Source organism: Lolium rigidum, chromosome 4, assembly GCF_022539505.1.
Source record: "Lolium rigidum isolate FL_2022 chromosome 4, APGP_CSIRO_Lrig_0.1, whole genome shotgun sequence".
Taxonomy (NCBI): Eukaryota; Viridiplantae; Streptophyta; class Magnoliopsida; order Poales; family Poaceae; genus Lolium; species Lolium rigidum.
In genome coordinates, this window is record NC_061511.1 from 167,442,642 (window position 1) to 167,464,614 (window position 21,973).

A 21,973-nucleotide genomic window follows, 5' to 3' on the forward strand; every position below is an offset into this window, starting at 1 on the left:
TCGAATGGAAGGAGATGTTTGCAGAAAATAAACAGAACATGATTGCAGTTGAATTTATAAGTAAAGGAAATAGGACCGGGGTCCACAGGTCACTAGAGGTGTCTCTCCATAAAGATAATAGCATGTTGGGTGAACAAATTACAGCTGGACAATTGACAGAATATCGATCGATACATGACAAGATGTTTACTATGATAATTTGGTATTGGGCATTACAACATAATACATACTCCCTCCGGTCCTATTTAATTGACTCAAATTTAGTACAAAATTGTACTAAATCCGAGTCAATTAAAAGAGACCGGAGGGAGTAGATCGTAATCCAACTGCGTCTATGACTAATAATCCACCTCCAGGTTAGCGTCCGCACCCCTTCCAGTATAAAGTTGCAAGCAACAGACTATCTATTAAGTAATGTGTGTAAAGTAAACAATAGAATTACCCTCGGATAAAACATTGTTATTTTATCCCTAGTAGCAACAACACATCTACAATCTTAGAAGTTATAAAGCCACCCTCCCAGAAAACTAGAGGCATGAACCTACTATCAAGCATAAATACCCCCCTCTTGGAGTCACAAGTGTTCACTTGGCCAGAGTTTTTACTAGCAACGGAGAGCATGCAAGATCAAAAATAACATATGACATGAATATATAATCAATCTCAACATAGTATTCAATATTCATCGGATCCCAACAAACCAAACATATAGGACAACATAAAGATGATCTTGATCATGTAGGGTAGCTCACAAGATCGATACATGAAGAACAAAGTTGAGAAGACGACCATCTAGCTACTGCTATGGACCCATAGTCCATGAATGAACTACTCATGCATCACTTCGGAGGCGGGCATGGTGATGTAGATGCCTCCGGCGAGGATTTCCCCCTCCGGCAGGGTGCCGGGAAGAGCTCCAGAACCCCCCGAGATGGGTTCTGCAATGGCGGCCACGGCGGAACTTTTCGTGGATGGAGGCTCGGGTATCCAGGGTTTTTTTTGAAAGGAATACGGTAGGGGAAGCCCCTACAGTGATTTTGTTTTTAAATAATAAGAACCCAAATTCGCGTCCCTGAGGACTTGAACCTGGGTGGCTGGGTTGTACATCCACTTCCCTAACCAAGTGAGCTAGGCTCACTTCCCTGGTATAAATAGGCGGAGGAATTAGTTCGGTTGGGCGCCTGCTGGGCCCAGACCCCCCTAGGCGCGGGCCAGGTCTAGGCCGCCCTGTGGCGCCTCTCCACACCCCTATGGACTTCGTCTTCATCTCGGTAAAATATTGACTTCGTCTTTTGTTTCGTTCCATTCCGAGAATATTTCTTGTACAACTTTTTTGAAATACAAAAACAGCAGAAAGCAGGGAACTGGCATTGTGGCATCTCATTAATCATGTAAAAGTGCAACAAAGTGTAAGCAAAATATATATGAATTGGTATAAAACAAGCATGGAGCATCAAAAATTATAGATACGTTTGAGACATATCAGCCTTCAATGAAAGATTTCCTCCTCTCTTCATCCCAATGGCTCAGGCACGAGTATCATCCACAATCTTTGACTCAACTTTGAAGGCATCCATTTCTTGCATGACATCATTGGAGGTCATTTTCTCATAGTTGTGCTTGTTCTTGAGGATCCTTAGATCGGCCGGTTCAAAGGCAAGAGAGCATTGATGTGCTTCCTCTTGATCCAATTATCATCAACATGGGTGGAACCAAGTTCCCGAAAAGTGATAGCAAGGGCCTTGAGGCGGCGGTACATGACTCGATGGTCTTCACCATCTTCCATGTAGAATCCTTCGGCTTGATTTCTAACCTCTTCGAACTTGTTTTTCTTCATGCTTGAGCTTCCAAGGAATACTTCGAAGAGAATATCCCAAGCCGTCTTGGCGGTGGTGGACTTCTCGATGTAGGGTCTATCATCCTCACCGACGGCTTGTTGAATCATGTACAAGGCAATGGCATTGAGTTGACAATCAACCACTTCCCTATGAGACAAATTGTTTGGATTGTTAGGCTTGTTTCCTTTCATCACAATCCTCCATAGCTAAATAGAGGAACAATTTCTATAGGACTTCATTTTAGTTTGCCACAATGAGAAAGCATTATGATTGAGCTCCGGGGGATCTCCTCGTTGAGTTATGCGAGGGTGGGGAATGGGTGGATCCGGAGAGTACACGGGCGGAGGAGCAACCGTCGAGTACACTCCGGGAGCATTTGGATCTATCTTGGGGAGGGTCTCACCACTACCTTCTTCATACTTGGTTTCGGCCTCCGAAGGGGCACCAAGGGAAATCTTTTGCACACTTGGAGTGCCAACCTCGGTAGTGGTGGTAGGAGGGAAATGAGTTTTATTGGCTTGCATAAATCTCACCATCATATCCCTTAATTCACCTATGGAATCATTCATCGAGGAGATTGACGATTTCAATTTCTTTATGTCCTCCATAGATACGGGCTCCGAACTAGCCGCCCCCATCTCGGACATACTCTCTTAGGCGGTAAAGCCCGAATAAGAGCCAAGGCTCTGATACCAATTGAAAGGATCGTATGTCACCTAGATGGGGGGTGAATAGGTGCTATATAAAATTTTATTTCCTTTTCAATTTAGGCTTGACACAAACATAAATTCTCTAGATATGCAACTATGTGAATTTACCTATATGACAAGATGCAAGCAAACAATACACAATACAAGATACAAGTAGTAAAGTGCGGTAAAATGATAGATGTAACCGGGGTGGAGCACGCGGAGACACGAGGGTACGATTCCCGTAGTTCCTTCCTTGTAAAGGGAAGTACATATACATTGGAGTGGTGTGGTGCCACGAAGGCCAACTAACGCCACGAATGCCTCACCCTATTCTCCGGTGAGCAACGCCACAAAGGCCTAGCTCACGCTCCACTAAGCGGTTGCCTTAAGGTCGCAACCATCACCTTTAAACAAAGGTTGGGGCACACATCCACAACTCAATTGGAGGCTCCCAACAACCGAGCACGGAGCTTTTACAACACAAAGCAAGCTCCGAGGGCGACTTCTCACAAATCTAGGGTTTCCCCAACATGAATCTCCTACAAACAAGTGGATACTCAAATTCCTTTGGTGGAAGTATAGATCTAGGGTTCCTCCCTTGATTCCCAAGAGATCAACAAGATTGAGTGGCTAGGGAGGGAGATCTTGGAGTTTTGAGCTTTGGAACAATGGAGGAGAGAGAGTTGAAGCAGCAACCTCTCCTTGGAGAAGAAGAGTCCCTTTTATAATCCCACAACATAAGTGACCGTTGCAGAACCTTTTGGTCCGGAGTCTCCAGGCTAATGTCCGGAGTCTCCGGTGTAAGTTCGGAAACTCCGGTGTAGTTTTCGTCCTAGTCCCCGGACCCCCAGAAACTCTGGAAACTTGTCCGGAGTCTCCGGCCAGGGGAGACCGGAGTCTCCGGAGTGTAATGACCGAGAACTTGAGAAAAGTCCCTGGCCGAGAATCCGGACCCCCATACATATTGTGAGACACCTTGGCTAGCTTCTCGAAGTTGGTTAGTCCGGAGACTTGCCCGGAGTCTCCGGCCCGGATGACCGGAGTCTCCGGTGTACTTGTCCGGAGTCTACAGACTGAAGATCTGCACTTGGTTTTTTTTGTTGTGGGTCTTCTCCACCACCATTTCCAGCCAACCCCCGATATTTTCTTGAGCATTGCAGACACTTCACCACAAAGCTGCAATGCACATCTTGTTCGTTTCACTTTTTAGGGATCGGCCACCGTGACAAGCTTAACACATATATCATCTATGATCCATAAGCACATGGTTAAATATCTCTATCTTAACAACAAACTCGCAAAACCATGTTAGGAGGGAAATGCCCTTTCACCTACCAATGAATATCCGTCATTATATAATATTGTTAATCATAAGAATGATACAGTGGAAAATGTGTTAGCATCACATCCTCTAAATATTAGTTTCAGAAAAACTTTGGATGATAATAAATGGATTAGGTGAACACATATGTTACATCAATTAATTCGTGTCCAATTAACTTATCAGGAAGGTACTTTCAAATGGAGTCTCACCACATCTGGTATTTTAACTGTTAAAATAATGTACAATGACTTGCTTAATGACCACACTGTTTTTCTTAAAAAATATACTTGGAAGATAAAGGTATCGCTGCAAATTAAGATATTCATGTGGTATCTCTATAAGAAAGTTATTCTCACGAAATATAATCTTGTCAAACGTAATTGATATGGGGACGTTAAATGTTGATTTTGTGATCAAGAGGAGACAATACACCATCTCTTCATTGCATGTCCTTTCACAGAACTGATTTGGAGAATCATCTACATGACATTTAATATGCCAACCCTGCAAATATTGCAAAAATGTTTGGAAATTGGTTGAACGGGGTTTCCAAAAAGCATAAGAGACAAATTAGAGTTGGCATTTGTGTTGTTGTGTGGTCAATATGGAAAGTACGCAATGATTGCATTCTTAACAAAACAAGTTTTTTATCATTTTTTGCAGGTTATCCCTTTAGCTACTCATTGGATTCATATGTGGTCCTATCTACAGTCGGAGGATGAGCGTCCGGCTATGGATATTAGGTGCAACCGACAGCAGGGATTTTACACCAGGTGTGGATGGTGTGCTGACAAACGGTTGACATGCTAATGCAAAGGCGTTTCATGACTCCTTTTGTTTTTCGGTGGCTTATTTTTATTGAGATCCTTTGTGATCCATGATGTGTAATAATTTGAAGACTCTTGTAAGACTGGTTTATTTAAATGAAGGCAACCGTATGCATCAACTGATGCAGAGGCTGAGGTACCCCATTCGGAAAAAGAAGTGCTTTGAGGTTAGCTACTAATTTTCTAGATTTCGTTCCAAACATTTTGGAATTTTTTAACTGCTCATCTTTGCAAATGCTAGGCTCCCAGTGTAATTCAATAACATATTTCCTCTATTTGGCTACGTGGATAGAGCAATCTTTTTCTCTTTTCACAAATGGAGGAATTTCCCCCCACCTATGCATCAACTAATACACATAGATATTTTGTTGCTAGGATCGTTGTTTTATATCTGGTTTGAGTGGCGAACATACAATTGGTGCTTGAATGTAAATTGTATTAGTTTTTTCATGGAGATGTCATTTGGAATATGGTTGAGTATACCACGGACTATGTTAAAAGTGTTAATCGAGAACATCAACTTCTTTGTCCCATGATATGTACACAATTGTAGCAATTTTCTCACGTAATAATTCTAAAGGCACTAGTGGAGAAGAGGCCTTTGGTCCCAAGCAAATGTCCCAGTGCTGAACCAAACCGGGTCCAATGGTGGCATTGGTCCCGGTTCGTTTCTGCCCAGGACGACCCCACACGCTGGAGCTTGTCCGGTAGTGGCCTTTGGACCCGGTTTGTAATACAAACCGGGACTAAAGGGTCCACGGCAGGGCGCGGCAGGCGGTGTCAGGCGTGGGAAACCTTTAGTCCCGGTTTGTAATACAAACCGGGTCCAAAGCCCCTCTCCGGACCCGGTTTGTGTTACAAACCGGGACAAGGTCCCCAATCCGGCTATATTACCTTGCCCTCGCCCAAGTGTGAGCCACACTTGGCCATTTTTTCACTTTCTTCACAAGAGGGGTGTATTGCTCTCCTCTCTTCTTCACATGCACAAGAGGTGTTTGATGAAATGCTTAAGAGGATTAGCCACTTGATTTTTTCTTCTTCATCGAGGTTAACAACTTTATCATTTTCATCTATAATTGATAAAATGCATGTGTATATATACATCGTGATGTTCTGTAATGATTTTGATCAGCTAAATTATATCATGCAGATGAATCGGCAATGGATGTACATTGACCGACGGTTTGACGAGTTCACTTCGGGCCTGGATAATTTTATGGCCGTGGCGGAGGCAAACAAACATGGTGGCTTCATGTATTGTCCATGTGTGAACCGCAAGAATACCGTAAATTACGCTCACTCGAGTCTCATTCACGACCACCTTCGCGATCCGGTTTCATGCCCGAGTTACTATTGTTGGACCAAGCACGGAGAAAGAGGGGTTATGATGGAAGACAATGAAGAAGAGGAAGAGGATGATGACGGTTATCCCAATTTCCCCGAATACGATGATACTCGCAGAAGGCAATGAAGACAATGAAGTAGAAGATCAAGAGGCACCGGATGAGCCTGCGCGATGATGATCTTGGTCGGGCCATTGCCGATGCAAGGAGAGAATGTGAAACGAAAAGGAAAGGTTGGCCTTCGACAAGATGATAGAAGATCACAACAAATTGTTATACCCAACTTGCGAAGATGGCCATAAAAAGCTAGGCGAGCACGCTGGAATTGTTGCAATGGAAGGCGGAGAACGGTGTCACCGACTCGGGATTTGGAAAGTTGTCGACAATAATTAAGAGGAAGCTTCCAAGGGGTAACGAATTGCCCGCCGATACGTACGAAGCGAAGAAGATTGTCCGCCCTCTAGGATTAGATGTGCAAAAGATACATGCATGCATTAATGATCGCATCCTCTACCGCGGTGAGTACGAGAATTTGGATGCATGTCCGGTGTGCACTCGCATTGCGGTATAAGATCGGACGAGATGACCTCTGGTGATGTTGAGGGCGAGCGCCCCAAGAAGAGGGTTCTCGCCAAGGTTATGTGGTATGCTCCTATAATACCACGGCTGAAACGCTTGTTCGGGAATAAAGAGCACGCTAGGTTGTTGCGATGGCACAAAGAAGACCGTAAGAAAGACGTGATGTTGAGGCACCCTGTCGATGGATCCCAATGGAGAAAAATCGATAGAGAGTTCCCAAACTTTGCACAGGATGCAAGGAACTTAAGGTTTGGTGTACGGATGGCATGAATCCTTTTGGAGAGCAGAGCTGCAGCCATAGCACTCGGCCTCGTGACTCTTTGTATATATAACCTTCCTCCTTGGTTGTGCATGAAGCGGAAGTTTATTATGATGCCAGTGTTCATACAAGGCCCGAAGCAACCCGGGAACGACATTGATGTGTACCTGAAGCCATTAGTCGAAGAACTTCTACAGCTATGGTCCCTAGCAGGTGTACGTGTGTGGGACGAGCACAAGCAGGAGGAATTTGACCTAAGAGCGATGCTTTTCGTAACCATCAATGACTGGCCTGCTCTTGGTAACATTTCGTGACGATCAAACAAGGGATACAATGCATGCACACACTCGTTTACATGAGCTCGAAGGTGATTATTTGGAAAAAGGTCGAAGGTCGTGTACCGGGGCATCGTCGATTTCTTAGGATTACCCATCCCGTAAGAAAGAAAGGCAAGCATTACGACGGTGAGGCCGATCACCGGAGGAAGCCTCCCCATCGTGATGGTGTTGATATATTTGGTATGGTCAAGGATCTAGATGTAATATTTGGAAAGGGTCCTGGCGGACGGTCTGTTCCGAATGACGCTGCCGGACACGCGCCCATGTGGAAGAAGAAATCTATTTTTTGGGAGCTAGAATATTGGAAAGTCTTAGAAGTCCACTCTTCAATCGATGTGATGCACGTGACGAAGAATCTTTGCGTGAACCTGCTAGGCTTTCTGGGTGTGTACGGGAAGACAAAAGATACACCAGAAGCACGGGAGGACCAGGCAACGTTGGAAAGACCCCAAAAATCGCATGAGAGAGTTAAAGGACGTCATTTATCCAGGCTACGCTCTTACAAAAGCGAGAGAAGGAAATATTTTTTGAATGTCTTAGCGAGTATCAAGGTCCCGTCCGGCTTCTCCTCCAATATAAAGGGAATAATAAATATGGAGAAGAAAACAATCCGAACCCGAAGTCTCATGACCGTCACGTGATAATGACACGGTTGCTTCCGATTGCATTGAGGGGGCTTCTACCGGAAAATGTTCGATCGCCCATTGTGAAGCTATGTGCATTCCTCAATGCAATTTCTCGAAGGTAATAAACCCAGAAATTCTACCGAGGTTGCAGAATGATGTGGTCCAATGTCTCGTTAGTTTTGAGCTGGTGTTCCGACCATCCTTCTTCAATATTATGACACATCTCCTCGTTCACCTAGTCGATGAGATTTCCATTCTCGGTCCTGTGTTTCTACACAATATGTTCCCCTTCGAGAGGTTCATGGGAGTCTTGAAGAAATATGTTCATAACCGTGCTAGGCCGGAAGGAAGCATCTCCAAGGGCTATGGAACGAGAGGAGGTCATTGAATTCGTGTTGACTTTATTCCCGACCTTAAGCCGATTGGTGTTCCCGAATCGCGGCATGAAGGGAGACTAAGTGGAAAAGGCACGCTAGGAAGGAAATCAATGATATGTAGGGACGGGATTTCTTTGACTCAAGCACACTACACGGTTCTACAAAGTTCCACCATGGTGGCTCCGTATATCGGTGAGCACAAGAACTTTCTACGCTCCCGGAACCCGGGCGGTCGAACGATTGGATTAGACGTGAACACATGTCGACTTTCGGCGGTTGGTTGCAAAAACATCTCCTGAATAACGAAGATATTGAAGATCGAGTCGTACTTGCCGGCCCGGACACCATCTTCGACCGTAGTGACTTTCCAAGGGTACGAGATAAATGGGAATGCATTTTACACGATCGCCCAAGATAAAAAGAGCACCAACCAAAACGAGTGGTGTCCGCTTTGATGCAATAATGAATGAAGGCCCAAATGACACATATTATGGTTACATAGAGGATATCCGGGAACTTGAGTATGGACCTTCTTTTAAGGTCCCTTTGTTTAGGTGCAAATGGGTCAACAAAACGGACCGCCTGGCTAACTTAGAGGAGGGTATGAGCACCATGAAAGCCCAATTAACCATGGTAACCCAAGTACTTACATCTCGGATGGCTCGGGGGCGGTCGTAGATCCCGCATTGCTCAATGCCCTCGCCCGCCGCAATCTCAACCACACCGGAAAAGCGAGTGTGGCTTCCTCTCGACAGGTGGATAATGATGATGATGATGACCAGGTGGTCGAGCCTCCTCGCTACCCCCCCCCCCGTGGATGATCTCACCGAGAGCCGTCCTTGTGAGCCGCATGTTAAAGTTTTCAACCTATCCTTCAAGGCGGCGATCGGCATCCTCTTACCTACAAGGTCTTACCATTGCCGTTCGGTCCAAGACGACTTTCGTTGTTGTGATGGTGGATGAAGTGTTGAGAGATTGTGAGGGGTTGGTGCTTGAGCACCCTGCGGGTGAAGATGGGGAAATCAAAGAACCGGGAGAAGCCCATAGAACCACCGTGCAATGGCGGAAGGAGAACATTGTGTTTCCGGGTGAGAAGCCAACAAGCGAGCCACCTCCGCCTCCTCCGCCACCTATGCAGTCTCCTCCGCGTGATGATTCTCCTGTGCGCGATGATGATTCCCCTATCCATGACCAGTCTGCTCCGCGTGAAAATACTCCGCCGCCGCCTCCTCCTCCTCCTCGTCAGGAGACTCCGCCGCCTCCACTTAAGCAAAAGAGGAAGCTGTCCGCGGCACCTCCTACAGCTCCGAAGAGATCATCAACTCCAATGAGGGCACGGACTCCGAGTTGTTACCACATGAGCGGATCGAAGAGCAAAAGGCGTTTCTTGCGCCGAAGAAGATGTTTATTCGACCGCGACATGGTGAAGCACTTTGCCGAGACGAGAATGAAGAGACCCGAGCCGAGAGCTGATTATGACCGCTCTCTTGGACGAGTCCTCTAGAGCGAGCAAAGAAGCAAAAAAGTCGCCCGAGCTTGGACAAGCAGGACATTCGAGGCCGCACCCCACTTCATCGTGGAGCCATATCATGATCCGGAGACGGCATCGATGATCGAATGGGCGGCTAGAGCTCGGGGAGCATCGGTTGAGTACGAAGATTACTATCCAACGGCTCAAGTGGTAAACACGTATAGATACGGAAAAGATCTCGTCAAACCCGGCGAGCTCGCGCGTCTAGGGACTCGGATGCGAAGGTTGCATGAATGGTACCGAAAGCTCGTCGAAGAAGTGAAAGCTACCTCACGGTGTATCTTAGAGATGAGCATTACTTCCGGGGAAGACGAGATAAACATTGAGTTAGATGAACTCGTTTCGGTTATTCAATCAAGACGCCCTCGACAAAGTCTGTCATCGGCTGCTACCGCTCGTAAGTGATTTATTTGTGTAATTAAGTTTGTAGCTCATTCATTTGCACTAACAATTATCCTCATTATATTCTTTGTGTACGCTATACATTTAATTATGCGGAATGAAGAAGCTGGAATACAAAAGAGGCAAGCTCCTACCGTCGGGGTTCATAGACCCAAACACAGCTCATGAAGTTACGGTTCAAGACTTCGCCAAGGACACGAGAGGACAACATCGTAATGTTTTTAGAGAAGCAAGCGGACAAAGAGGATATATTCTTTCCCTACAACTTCAAGTGAGTGTTATATATAACATACATTATGCTTGTGCACCTTCCACTTTATTCTCGTAATCATTGAGCTATGCTTGTGCAGTTTCCACTATATTCTCCTAATCATTGATCTTCCCCTTGGAGTCGTAAAAGTCATGGACTCGAAACGTAAAGAATATGCGGAATGGGCGGACATGGCTGCCATCCTCCGGAGGTAGTTTCAATCAATTTCGTATTGGCATCTTCATCCTGTTCTAATTCGAAGATATCATCAACTAATCAATTACTCATTTACTCATTATTTTTTGTCAAGCGGGGCTTGGAAACGGTTCATCAATATTGTTCCGGGTAAATGGAAACCGGAGCTTACATTTGAAGATTACCCTGTAAGTAGTACTATATATATAGCTATGTCCATGAAACTTTATATATGATATTTACTTTCAATACGATGCTTGATTATTAGTTTGATCGAACTATTTTTTCGTAAAGTGTATGAGGTAGGAACAAGGGAATAACTTATGTGGATACTACGTCTGCACCTTCATGCGTGACATGGCCTGTCCCAAGGGTGGGGATGCCCGTATACACCACACTCGTGTACGATAACAAAATTTCACAATTAATCTTAATTAGTACCATCTATTGTATTGAGTTCCATTCATATATTGATCTCCCTTTTTAAATATAGATGACACGCCCGCGGAACACTCTCGTAACGGAGGATCAAATAAAAGCAATTCAAGAGGAAATCGCGGGATTCTTTATTACCGAGGCCCTTACCCCGAGTGGAGAGCACTATCGGCGGATCGTGACGGGGGATGAAATCCGTCGAGGAGATGTTGTATTGTAAATATGCATGCATTACGTGTACCGTTGACGATGTCGTGTACCGTTGACGATGTCTATATATATTCATGACGATTTTTTGTGGTTTCTTGAATGATATATATGCATTGCTGAAACTCGCCACGGCAGAGAAACGCCTGTTTCTCTCGCCGCGGCGAGAAACGCCGGTACAGCCTAAACCTGTGCCGCGGCGGAGAAATAGCAATTCTCCGCCGCGGCGAGAAACCTAGGCCCGGTTCGTACCACGAACCGGGACCAAAGGCCTTCCACCGCGAGCTCCCGGCCGCACCACGTGTCGAGGCCTTTAGGCCCGGTTCAACTTTGAACCGGGACTAAAGGGTACCCCCTTTAGTCCCGCCCAGTTGGTCCCGGTTTGGGAACCGGGTCTGAAGGCCCAAATGGACCGGGCCTACTGCCCCTTTTTCTACTAGTGAGGATTACTAATGATCAAACTATCTAGTACAATTGCAAACGAGCTCATCAACAATCACATTGTAGATACACATGCAAAAAAAAAATGGTGGAGTGATTGCGGAAATGTTTTGCTTGTTTAAGAAGTTGTACTCTTATCTCGGTTTGAGACACCTTTACCTCTTTAAAGACTATGGTGAACGTCTAGCATGTATGCTATAATCTAAAGGTATAAACGATGGGGGGCACAGCGATCAGCGCACGAGAGCCGTTTGATCTTCTCATCTGTGTATCTTGTCCGTTCATTCTAGGCTGAGAGCAAACGTATTGGTTGGCTGCAGCGTGTGGGAGTTCTCCCATTGGTCCTCCCGCTAGCTAAAAACATGCAGCAGCCGTGTGTTACCCTCCTCTAGCTGCGAATGGGTCCCACCTTTGGCCGGGTCCACTCATCAGTCACCGTGGGTGGGATTTGGTTTGGTCGGTCATGGCATCGGCTCGTGGAAAATATCTCCATCTGCAGGGGTAGACCGGAGTTTTCCTCACGCGCCGGTCCCCGGACGACTCCTCTCCCAATCAATCCCCTCGCTCCTCATGTTCCAATCCACTGGCCTCTTCCTCTCCCAATCACCTCGCCTCGATCCCATCTGTGCCTCGTCTCCATCGCTGCCGCCGCCCGCCGCCGACGAACATCGTCGATCCAGACCGCGCCCCATCCCCGTCCTACGCGTCATCATAGTCTTCTCCGCCGAGACAGCCGGCGCGCCGTTCGTCGGTTCCCTCCATGGGGCCTCCGAGTGCCGGAGATGAGGGCGAGGTTTGGCGGCAACAGGGCGCATCGTGCCTCTCCCAAGCTTCTCCGCGAGGGAGAGCATGGTGGTCGGTCCGTCGGTCCTCTCCTACGGGCCCGCAACGATGCGGGATTTCCGAGTCCGAGCTCCACCTCCACTCACGGGTTGTGATGCGGCTCCGTGGCGGGGGAGGAAGAGGTAGGTGCTCATGATGGGGCACAATGACGAGTCGGAGGAGGTAGCTCCGGGAGGCCACGGTCCGGGGTGCCGCCGACCCTCCACCTGCCTCCTCTCGCCAAGCAAGATGCTGCCTCGTCCCTCTCCTCCATCGGTGGCATTCTCGCGTAAGCTCTCCCTTGGTTTCTTCCTATTCCAACCCTAGCTCTTGGCATGGTTCGTTCCTTCCACGTGTGCAATTTTATTCCATGATGTTTGCACATCCGTAGATCCGGAAGTACTTGGATTACGTAGCTTGCTAAAAAAATGATTGTGTCTTTTTATCAAGAAAGATGGAGAAATAGTTAGTAAAACTTAGTAGTTCTACACCATTCCGTGGCATGGATACATATATGTATCAGTTTTATTTGTGATTGATTTATGTAAAAAAAAGATGATTATTTTTGTTGTGTATGCGAGTCTCGATCCGCTTAGGTAAGTTGAGAAAAAATTCAGCTTCACGTAGCTTTCTTGTTCGGAAAATTTGTAACTACATATTTTGAGTACAATATTTCTTGCTTGGGAGGAATACTCTGTTCTAGCCTATCCACCGATATTGAGTAGAATATTTCTTGCAGGGAGAAATACTCGCTCTATCCTATCAACTAATATGTATTTCCTGCTGAATTGAACCCGAATTAAGCATGTGGGGAACCACTACTCGTTATCAAACCGTGACCTTACCGAGTCGGCCTTCTTCGTTTCCCCTCTCTCACACAGCTCGCATCCGAGCAAGACACAGGTAATCTTTTGCCCTTCTTTTGTTTATTCATCTTCAGGTCGGGAATTAGATTAGTTAATGCTCATGAATAGGGTTCACCGAGTTTCTTGAATTGGGTTGAAATAGGAGGACATGAGGAAACCAACAAGGAAGGGTGCTTGGTAGCCTTGAAGTTGTCGTGGTGCTCCCCTCTTCCCATCCCGGAAGATTATTTTGAAAGCGGATAAATTATTTTTGATTCATATGCTTCTAATTTTACCCTTTGTTTGGTTCAACTTGTTTTCGAAGGAAGAAGACGAAGTTCTTTGTTTCTATGTTCGAAGTGAATACATGTAAATCAAACGACATGATATGTTATTGGGATGTGGTTTCTAGGTATCATCTTATTGATATTAGCTCCTGCTCTTCTATGATTAGTTGTTTGGTCTTCCTGTTCTCTTGGGGAAACGCAGGTATGGTGCCCGCTGGTGGCCGTGAATGCAGTCCTAGCATAGAAATATATGATTTTATTGTCACTAGCATTTGTTTGCTCACATGTATTTAGTCTTTAGCTATATATAAGTGCATTTTTTGAATATCTATTATTTCTTTTATTGAATACCAGTTTTACCTCTTTTGCGGATTAATTATCGCTTATCCTTCATTGAATTTTTCTTAGCCAATGGAAATAGAGAAATTTACTTCTATTTCCCTGATATGTTTCGACGCAACCGCTTTATTCCCAAGTGTATTGTGGATTGCCGGGATGACCTTTGGATATGGTTATTGGCGGGGATGGCCTTTCGACATGATTATGGCATTCTAATAATTACAACAAGAGCAATGCCATTGCCTTGCCATGAGCATGAGGTTTCCAGAATACACGTGAGTCTCTCTCACTCCCATCTCTCCTGCTCATGTTTTATCCCGTTAGTACATAAAAGCACTTGGTTAGTACCTTTGCTTTTTTTTTTCATAATGATTCATTATATTCCTGCAAAGATGGCTGGAGAAATGGCCCAAGACATGGCTAGAGAAATAGCATATAGTTTTTAACTATGCTTTGCCTAAGAATGTGATATATTGTCTGTATATAGCTGGTGGTTCAATAGCGGGAACCATATCAATCATATACTACTAATTTTAGTAATAAGAAAAAGAAGATTGCTATCTAAACACGCTGCTTGCAGTTTATCGTGTCATCACCCTTCGGTCGTAGGCTGAGAATTCTAATCTACACCGCGTTAGTTCTTTCTATACACGTTGATACATATATTAATTTATATATTATATCAAGTGTTTCTTAATATTACATGTAATCCTTTGTTAATAATTTTAGTAAAAGTGCCCTACACAATCTGGATAGATGTTGGTTTGAATGAAAACATGTGTAGTTAACCCCATATATTATTCACAAAAGTGTTCAAATCCATATTTTTTCTATTTAATTTTTTAATTCTCGACTATATGGGAGTGGTAGTTTCTAATTCCCTTTGTTGATTATAAGATTAATAGTTCCATGAATTTCTAATTGTTACTTGTAAGGTTACCAATAGAGCACCAGTTGGTTTGGTGGAATCTACCGAGAATTTCTGCGCCATACGAGTATGAGAATCTCACCGGCGATGAGGCAATATTATTTTTGGAATGATGAGTATCCTTATATTGCAGGAAAAACCAAATTGCTCTAGGATTTTCTTTTTTCATAGCAAAGACGTTAATTTGTTGAAAATTATTCTTTCTAAGCTAAATTAATGAAGACTTGATGCATGTTAAATCATAAATAATAGCAGCCTGATTTGATGTTATATGTTTGAAACGATGATGCTTGCGGACCCTTAACTTTTGATGGACTATGCATGAAAGAATTTGGTTTGCTTGTTGTTGGGGTACACCTGGTTTTCGTAATGGTGAATCCATGTCGATTTTTGTCTTGCAGCTACATCTAATCGGATATGCACTTTCAGCCAGCTCATCCTTCCTTCCTTGCTACTGCCTGCATTTTATGGAGAGATGCAGGTATGAGATCTTCCGCCTCCGTCGTGCATGGCAGTCGCCTACGAATATCTGTGCCCGAGGTGAACCCTTGTCGATTCGCTGTAGTTTACCTCTTCATATTATTCTGTGTTATACTTGAGTTATTGATGCTTCAGTGATTTTCCAAGCATAGGTTTCATTTGTTGATAGCTTGGTCCATAAGAGAACAGAGCATGGTGGAAGTCAGTAAATGAGGTTAGCTTTTTATTGCTTTTGTTGTTGATTATGCAGCAATGTCACACCATTGCTTAGAAATGTAACACACGCTATAGTTTCTTCTGTAGGTGATAGCATGTGTAAGCAGTTTTAATTCTTATCTTTGAGAGGTTTAAACACCCTTAAGTAGTGGTTGATGGTACCTTTGTTTTGCTGAAAGGTCATGTAAGTAGTTTTTTAATTGAATCCCGAGTGGCTTATTTTCAGTAATCAGTGTATAAATGACCAAGTTTTATATTTATGTCTGAAAATTTTGATTCCCAAGTAAAATTAGGAACTGAGCTTGTACTGTTTTTTTCCTTCAGTTTGAATATGCTAAACTACCTTTATTTCTACCATCGCTGTACAATTAGCTGCCAAAAGATCGGGAGCTGCCTCATGGTATAACCAGGCAGCCAGCATCTGCGACGACAATTGCGATATGCATGACTCCGGTGGCCGCATTGCCTTCTATATGAGACAACTACTCTGCTGAAGGATGTATGCAATCTAAAAATATGTCTCTCTTCACATTATTTGTGTAGACAACATATTAATATTCATGCATGATGCGTCCTTAGAGAAGATAGCAGCGGTTATTTCCAGTATGTGCTTAATTAATAGCAGTAAGTAGTCTAACTTCAATTCTTAATCGCATGGCCACTACTTTCTTAGTTGATGCCATGTAGCTTTATTATTACATACAGATGGTATGGCATGCCATTGCTTTTTCTATCTCAGTTGTGGATTTACCAATTGTCGTGTCTTCTGTTTTGCACGCAGATGTTGTTCCATGTGTTAAGTCTTCCATTGATACGCATGCTCGGAGGCGTGAAATTCGTCTTGGGACGATCCCAGTTGGATATGAGGATGGGGATGGTACGTTTTATTTTCTAATGAGGAATATGCAAGGATATTTGACTAAAAAATGAGTATAAATAGCTAGCAAACTTTCCAAGTAAGTACAGTTAGGGCTTGCCTATAGAAAAGCACACACAATTATGTTCACAAAATAGTTTCGTGAGATGTCTACAAAGCTCTAATTTTTCCAACCTATTGAAGAAAACAATAATTTAAAAGGAGTTAATGGATACATACCCACATGCTATAAGTGTTCAGAATTCTTCAATATCAACTCTGAGTGATAAGAGCATATCATTTTCTTGCAAACTGCTTGCAATAGATTTAGTCCTTTAAAAGATCTTCAAGTGCAGCCCTGAGTGATGAGAGCTCATGTTGGCTTGCATGCCGCCTGCAACAGAGCATATATATATTGTCAATTCGAATGCACTAACAAAGCAGAACTGAATTTGTAGGTCAATTAATCTTCAGTTTGCACTGGAAACATGGTACTGTGGACTGTATAGTATGCCACATATTCACCTTAGTTTGATCCAATATAGATGCAACCGAAATTTATCTCTGGGAATGCTGATATACTGTAGCTGGATAATTCTTAGGTGTTTCGGTCATGAGCGCATTCCGCAAATGTATTGAGTCAAATAATCAGAAACATTATAGAAACTTTTACTTCTGAAGTACCTTCGATCAGTCGGAGTCCGTGCCGTAAGACCCAGCTACCTACTTAAGGCATACAAGAAACAAAAAGATTGTGCTTAAAGTTACTGTAATAAGTGAAGATGTAGTGCAAGATGCCACTTGGCTGTGATAATTCAAAAGAAAAAAGAACGACCTTGGGCCTAAAGATTAGTCTGCTCCGATGGAAACATACAAATGATGTTGTGCGCATAGGTGTTTTTGCCTTCCAGACACAACTATGGAAGCTCATGTAGGCAACAACTGCCCCACGGTGCTGCAGCTGCCAACAGATAGACTCGACCTCTTGGTGTAGACGCTTCCACTGGACCATCTCTCTGTTGCCCGGTGCTGCGACCTTCGCAGCCACGCCTCCTCTAGGCTAGCCATTGCCACAATGTTGTTTACAAGAGGTTGCAAGAAATAGAATGACATCAATTAACACTTATTAATTCATACTCCCTCCGTTTGGAAATAAGTGACCCGGATTTGTCTAGATTCGCATGTATCACATCACCATCATTTTTTCCTACATCTCTTTTTGTTCGTGTGTGTGTATGTTGGGTAATTTGTTCTCATTATTACATTGTTTCGTAAATTCCATTCCTAATTCTGAAGACAATTTAAGAGGTCAATGAGGTTATAAAAGGGGATTGCGGAAAGAGTAGGTTGCATCTTTTTGGCGTTTGCCAAATCATTAGACCATCTCCTTTCGGTACTAACTCCTGAAAAATTGATAATATTACAGTTGTTCATTTAACTCTCTACTTACAAATTTTGCACCTTCGAGCAGATAGGAGATCATGCAGCCCAGGGCTCTCCAGTGACCAGTACTCCTTTTTCGGTTGTGAAGAGGCGAGCGTGGACTGATTTGGTAGACGGTACGGTGGTAGGTCGGGGCAATCTCAACTGTTGTTGCTACAAGATGGTACCCCTAGGAGCTATACAACCACGGATCTCCAGGTTCGTCGTCATCGACTAGCAATCAGCTACATACCCTTAGTTAGGTGATCGCTCATTATTTAGTTACTCGGTTCACCGTTTCTTGCCATGATGTGTGAAGTGTCGTTGGCCTGACCATCGATTTTTATGCGTGCTCAAGCTGTTGTTTTATATGCAAAAAAAAATTGTGTGTGTGCTCAGGATACACCTTAATTAGATGTATCTATTTCTAAAGATGTAGAGTGACGTGAGAAAGGAATACAAACTCTTCTGAAATTATGCTATTAGAGTTATAGTTACCTATCACTAACTGTATAGAAAATGCACGCTTCGTTTGCTGTCAACCATACAGGTTATGTAGATTTACATTTTATTTGTGTTGTGATTTTTAAAGATCATGATACACATTGCCTATGTAGATGATTTTGGTGTTCCTTCCTTTGCTTTTGTTGCCCTCGGTAGAATTAACATCTGTTAATTAGTATAATATATTTTCCCTCCTATTCAATGGCTGTACATAATATATTAACAACTGTTTCTCGATCTATTAGTATAACTGTTTTTGATTGTTAATTATTTTTTCACCTATACATGTGTCTCACGGGATTGTGCGCCAAGACGCACCCCTAATCTTGGACTCTTCGCACCAGCCCAGTACTGAGCATTACCACAATAAAATGTTTGCCGCAGCCGAATATGCTAGAAGTACAGGTTATATTGTCTTATGTATTGTCTAAGGAAGTGTTATATTGTCTTATGTATTGTCTAAGGAAGTCCTAAATTATTTATCTGTTGCTTGACCAATGGTTTTTCTAACTGAAACAGTATGGCCATGTGCCCATGTTGTTCCTTTGTTTACCAAAATAAATTTAACTTCCGATCACAAAATAAAAGAATATCCATGGATGTCTCTTCTCTTTAATTATGTATCCTGAAACAGCTACTGACAATGACTATTGATAAAATTGTTACGAACACCCTCTTTGGTTTATACACAATAGGTACAATCATATCTTATGGAACTGCTTTTACACAGACTTTTTTAGAACTGGTAATGAGTATATTTTTTTCAAAGCTGAATGCAGTGCAGATTTGTAGGTTAATAAAAAAGAAAGGTATTGTTAGTTATATCCTATTACAGTAATGTAGTGCCCAGAATTAGATGTACCATAATCTCATTAGCTTTGCCCTAAATGAAAACTATTAGAAAGTTCTGTGTGTTACTTGAGTTACAATTTTACACTCTTTCTTTATAATATAGTATCTCCTATATCTTGCACTATTGTTTCTTCCTCCAGAGATAAAAATGCAACTGCAGAGAAACATGCTAATAAGGAGTTTGATGGGACCCTTTCTTCCGTTGAAAATTGCTGGTCCACTTCTTGTTATTTTTTTCACTTTCTATAGTGCCTGACTTTGGAAGATGTAATATCCGGTTATTGCTTGCATTTGACTATATTTGTGCTATTTGTAATGTAATTCATTCAGTTTACCGATTATACATTTTGTCGCAAATCTGAATTTGCTAAGATATCCAAATATCTGATTTATTCATTTGGTTTAGAGTCCAATATCTTAGCGTGTAATGGAGTCGACTTAAACACCCAAAAGGGTCTTCTGCTGGTGGCTGACACTCTGTTTTTGTACTTATGAGTATTGTAGAGAGCTACAAGTGTGCCCTTAGATTAATAGTATCCTTTCTTTCAAACTGTGCATTTGTTTCACAGCTCAATACGTACGCCAACATCGCACGATAAATGAATATATCATACTAATGTCTGGCCTGTCTCCCTAACACCAACAAACAATGATACTAGAATCGTTTTGTAGTGTAGTAGGATAACCAGTTGACACGTCGTACAGGTTTAACTAATCCAAGAGGATCAAGGAGAACAGCCAAAGGTTGCAGGTAGGAAAGCGGGAAATATGTTGTGCATATTTAGTTATTTTTCTGGAATCTTTCTTCTTCCAGAAAAGTCTTCTGAAATGAACACAAAATTTCAAGAATTCGTCAGAAAATCTCTTTGAAGGGAGGCTTTGCCAATTTAAGTATTCGGGTCACAGGTTTCAGTCAAATAATCTATACGAAGCTCCTGGATTCACTCCAATGAAGGAAGAAAACTGGACCGCATCACCTCCGTGCGGACGCGAATACAGCTAAGTGCGTATCCACAGTTGATCTGTAACAGCGAGAGTTCACACACAGCAAGCAGCAGCAGCTAATTAAGCTAAGGTAGGAATCAATCATTGACCTGTGCATTCTTCTCGTGAGCTAGAGCAGCACCCTCACCACACGGCTATCTGCGCGCCAGCGCCTCCTTCTCCCCGGCGTTCACAAGCATGGACAGGAGCGTCGGCATGACAACGCCTGAAGCAGCCTACCTCCCGACCTCTGCTGCCACAACGCCTTTTCCTGCTTCATCTGCATCTCCCGACCTCTGCTGCCACCTCCGCCTTCTCCTCCCATGAGCCCCCGAAGCTCAGCCGCTTCACCACCTTCGGGCCTCCCCGTCGTCGCCCCATTGCTTCCCGCCGCGGCAGCCATGATGATATGTGGGCATCAATCGATCGAGGAGGTGAACGAGCTTGGGGGAGAGGGTGGTGGTGGTAGGTAAGATTTCTCCGGCGTGAAGAAAAATGTGTTGGGCTAGGTTCGTGTCGTTTCAGCACACGTATACACTAGCACTACGGTGGTCACGAGGCCTGGGGACATGTACAACACGAATATGCTGCACGGCAGCAGTGAGCGGCAATCTTTACCGGCAGTATGTGGCCGTGTTTGCCGTTCTCACTAATGGAGGAACAAAATAAATGTGTGCGTAAACTAAAAGCATATCTAATAAAGCGTTACAAATTAGTGTTGTAAAAGCATTTACAGAGCGCCTTTTTGGGTTTTAGCGCGCAGCTGTGTTGCAGTTTACCGGGTGCGCTAAATTTTACGCTACCGCTTTTTATCGCACGCTCTGGGGAGCCACTTTTTAGAGTGTGCTGTAAAATTTTCTCCGCACGTTGTATTTAGTGCTGCTTGAGCACACGATCTGCCCGCGCGCGCTAAATTGACGGTTTCTATCGCGCGGGGATGTTTTACCGTCTCTGTTGAAGATGCTCTAATTAGGTTTACATTTCATCTTTTCATTTGTAGTGGTGTTCACTCTTGCCAAATTCTCAGGAGAAGCAACTCTTTCATCAAAACCATTTGGTACTCTGAACTAGGGCTATGAGAAGTGAAGATCATTACCTGCAAAACCAGCAGCAAAGCAGGAAATCCCATACATGGAGAGTAAATCTATGAAATCGAATCTATGAAAGCGTATGTTTTCTTTTGACCTGGATGAAAGCCTCGCTCCTTTTATCTTTCCCTTTTTCCAAGTGTGCCTTCTTGTGCTAAAACTCTCCGGGTTTTTTGGTAGGCGAAGATACAAGTCGGTGAGCGATGCAAACCCTACAGTCGCAAGTTCAAATGTATGGTTGAAACGCTGATAATCTGGTCCTTGGGATTCTTTCATTTGCCCCATTGTGCTAAAACAATTCAAAAATTATGGTTCCAAACTGTGTCAGCGTCCAAGACACAAGTTCAAGCTTGGACGCTGACACGGTTTGGAATCATCATTTTTATTAACATTTAAGCCTTGAGGTTTAAGCTTAAATATGCATGTGCCATCCTAGAAAAGCATTTGGAAAAAATGAGGAAAAATTACCTCATTAGATAAAGAACCAAGGTACACAATCACGGTTTGATTGTATCGAACGTGCATTAATCTCTTCTATTCTTACCGAGTATTTCATTTGCCCCGCATTTAACTGTTGGTGGTGCAAGTACCAATTATGTTTTTCTCGGTGCTGCTTATGTAGATATTGCTTTTGTTGTTTCTTTCTTACTTTTGTTGCTTTTGACATAGCCATGCTACTATAATAT

The 21,973-nt window shown here is 43.5% G+C and overlaps 1 long non-coding RNA gene across 3 annotated transcripts; it reads right to left on the minus strand.

Moving 5' to 3' along the window:
* Window positions 1-1,423: 1,423 nt before the first annotated feature.
* On the minus strand, window positions 1,424-20,404 carry LOC124706258. Of its 3 annotated transcripts, XR_007004355.1 has the most exons (4): window positions 17,122-20,404; window positions 16,963-17,024; window positions 16,678-16,831; window positions 3,384-4,358 (listed from the first exon to the last, which is right to left on the minus strand). It is a non-coding gene; the product is annotated as an uncharacterized LOC124706258 (long non-coding RNA). The 3 variants fall into 3 exon arrangements; XR_007004356.1 differs by lacking the exon at window positions 3,384-4,358 and adding an exon at window positions 1,424-1,985 and having other exon boundaries at window positions 16,963-20,404; XR_007004354.1 differs by having other exon boundaries at window positions 16,963-20,404.
* Window positions 20,405-21,973: the final 1,569 nt, after the last annotated feature.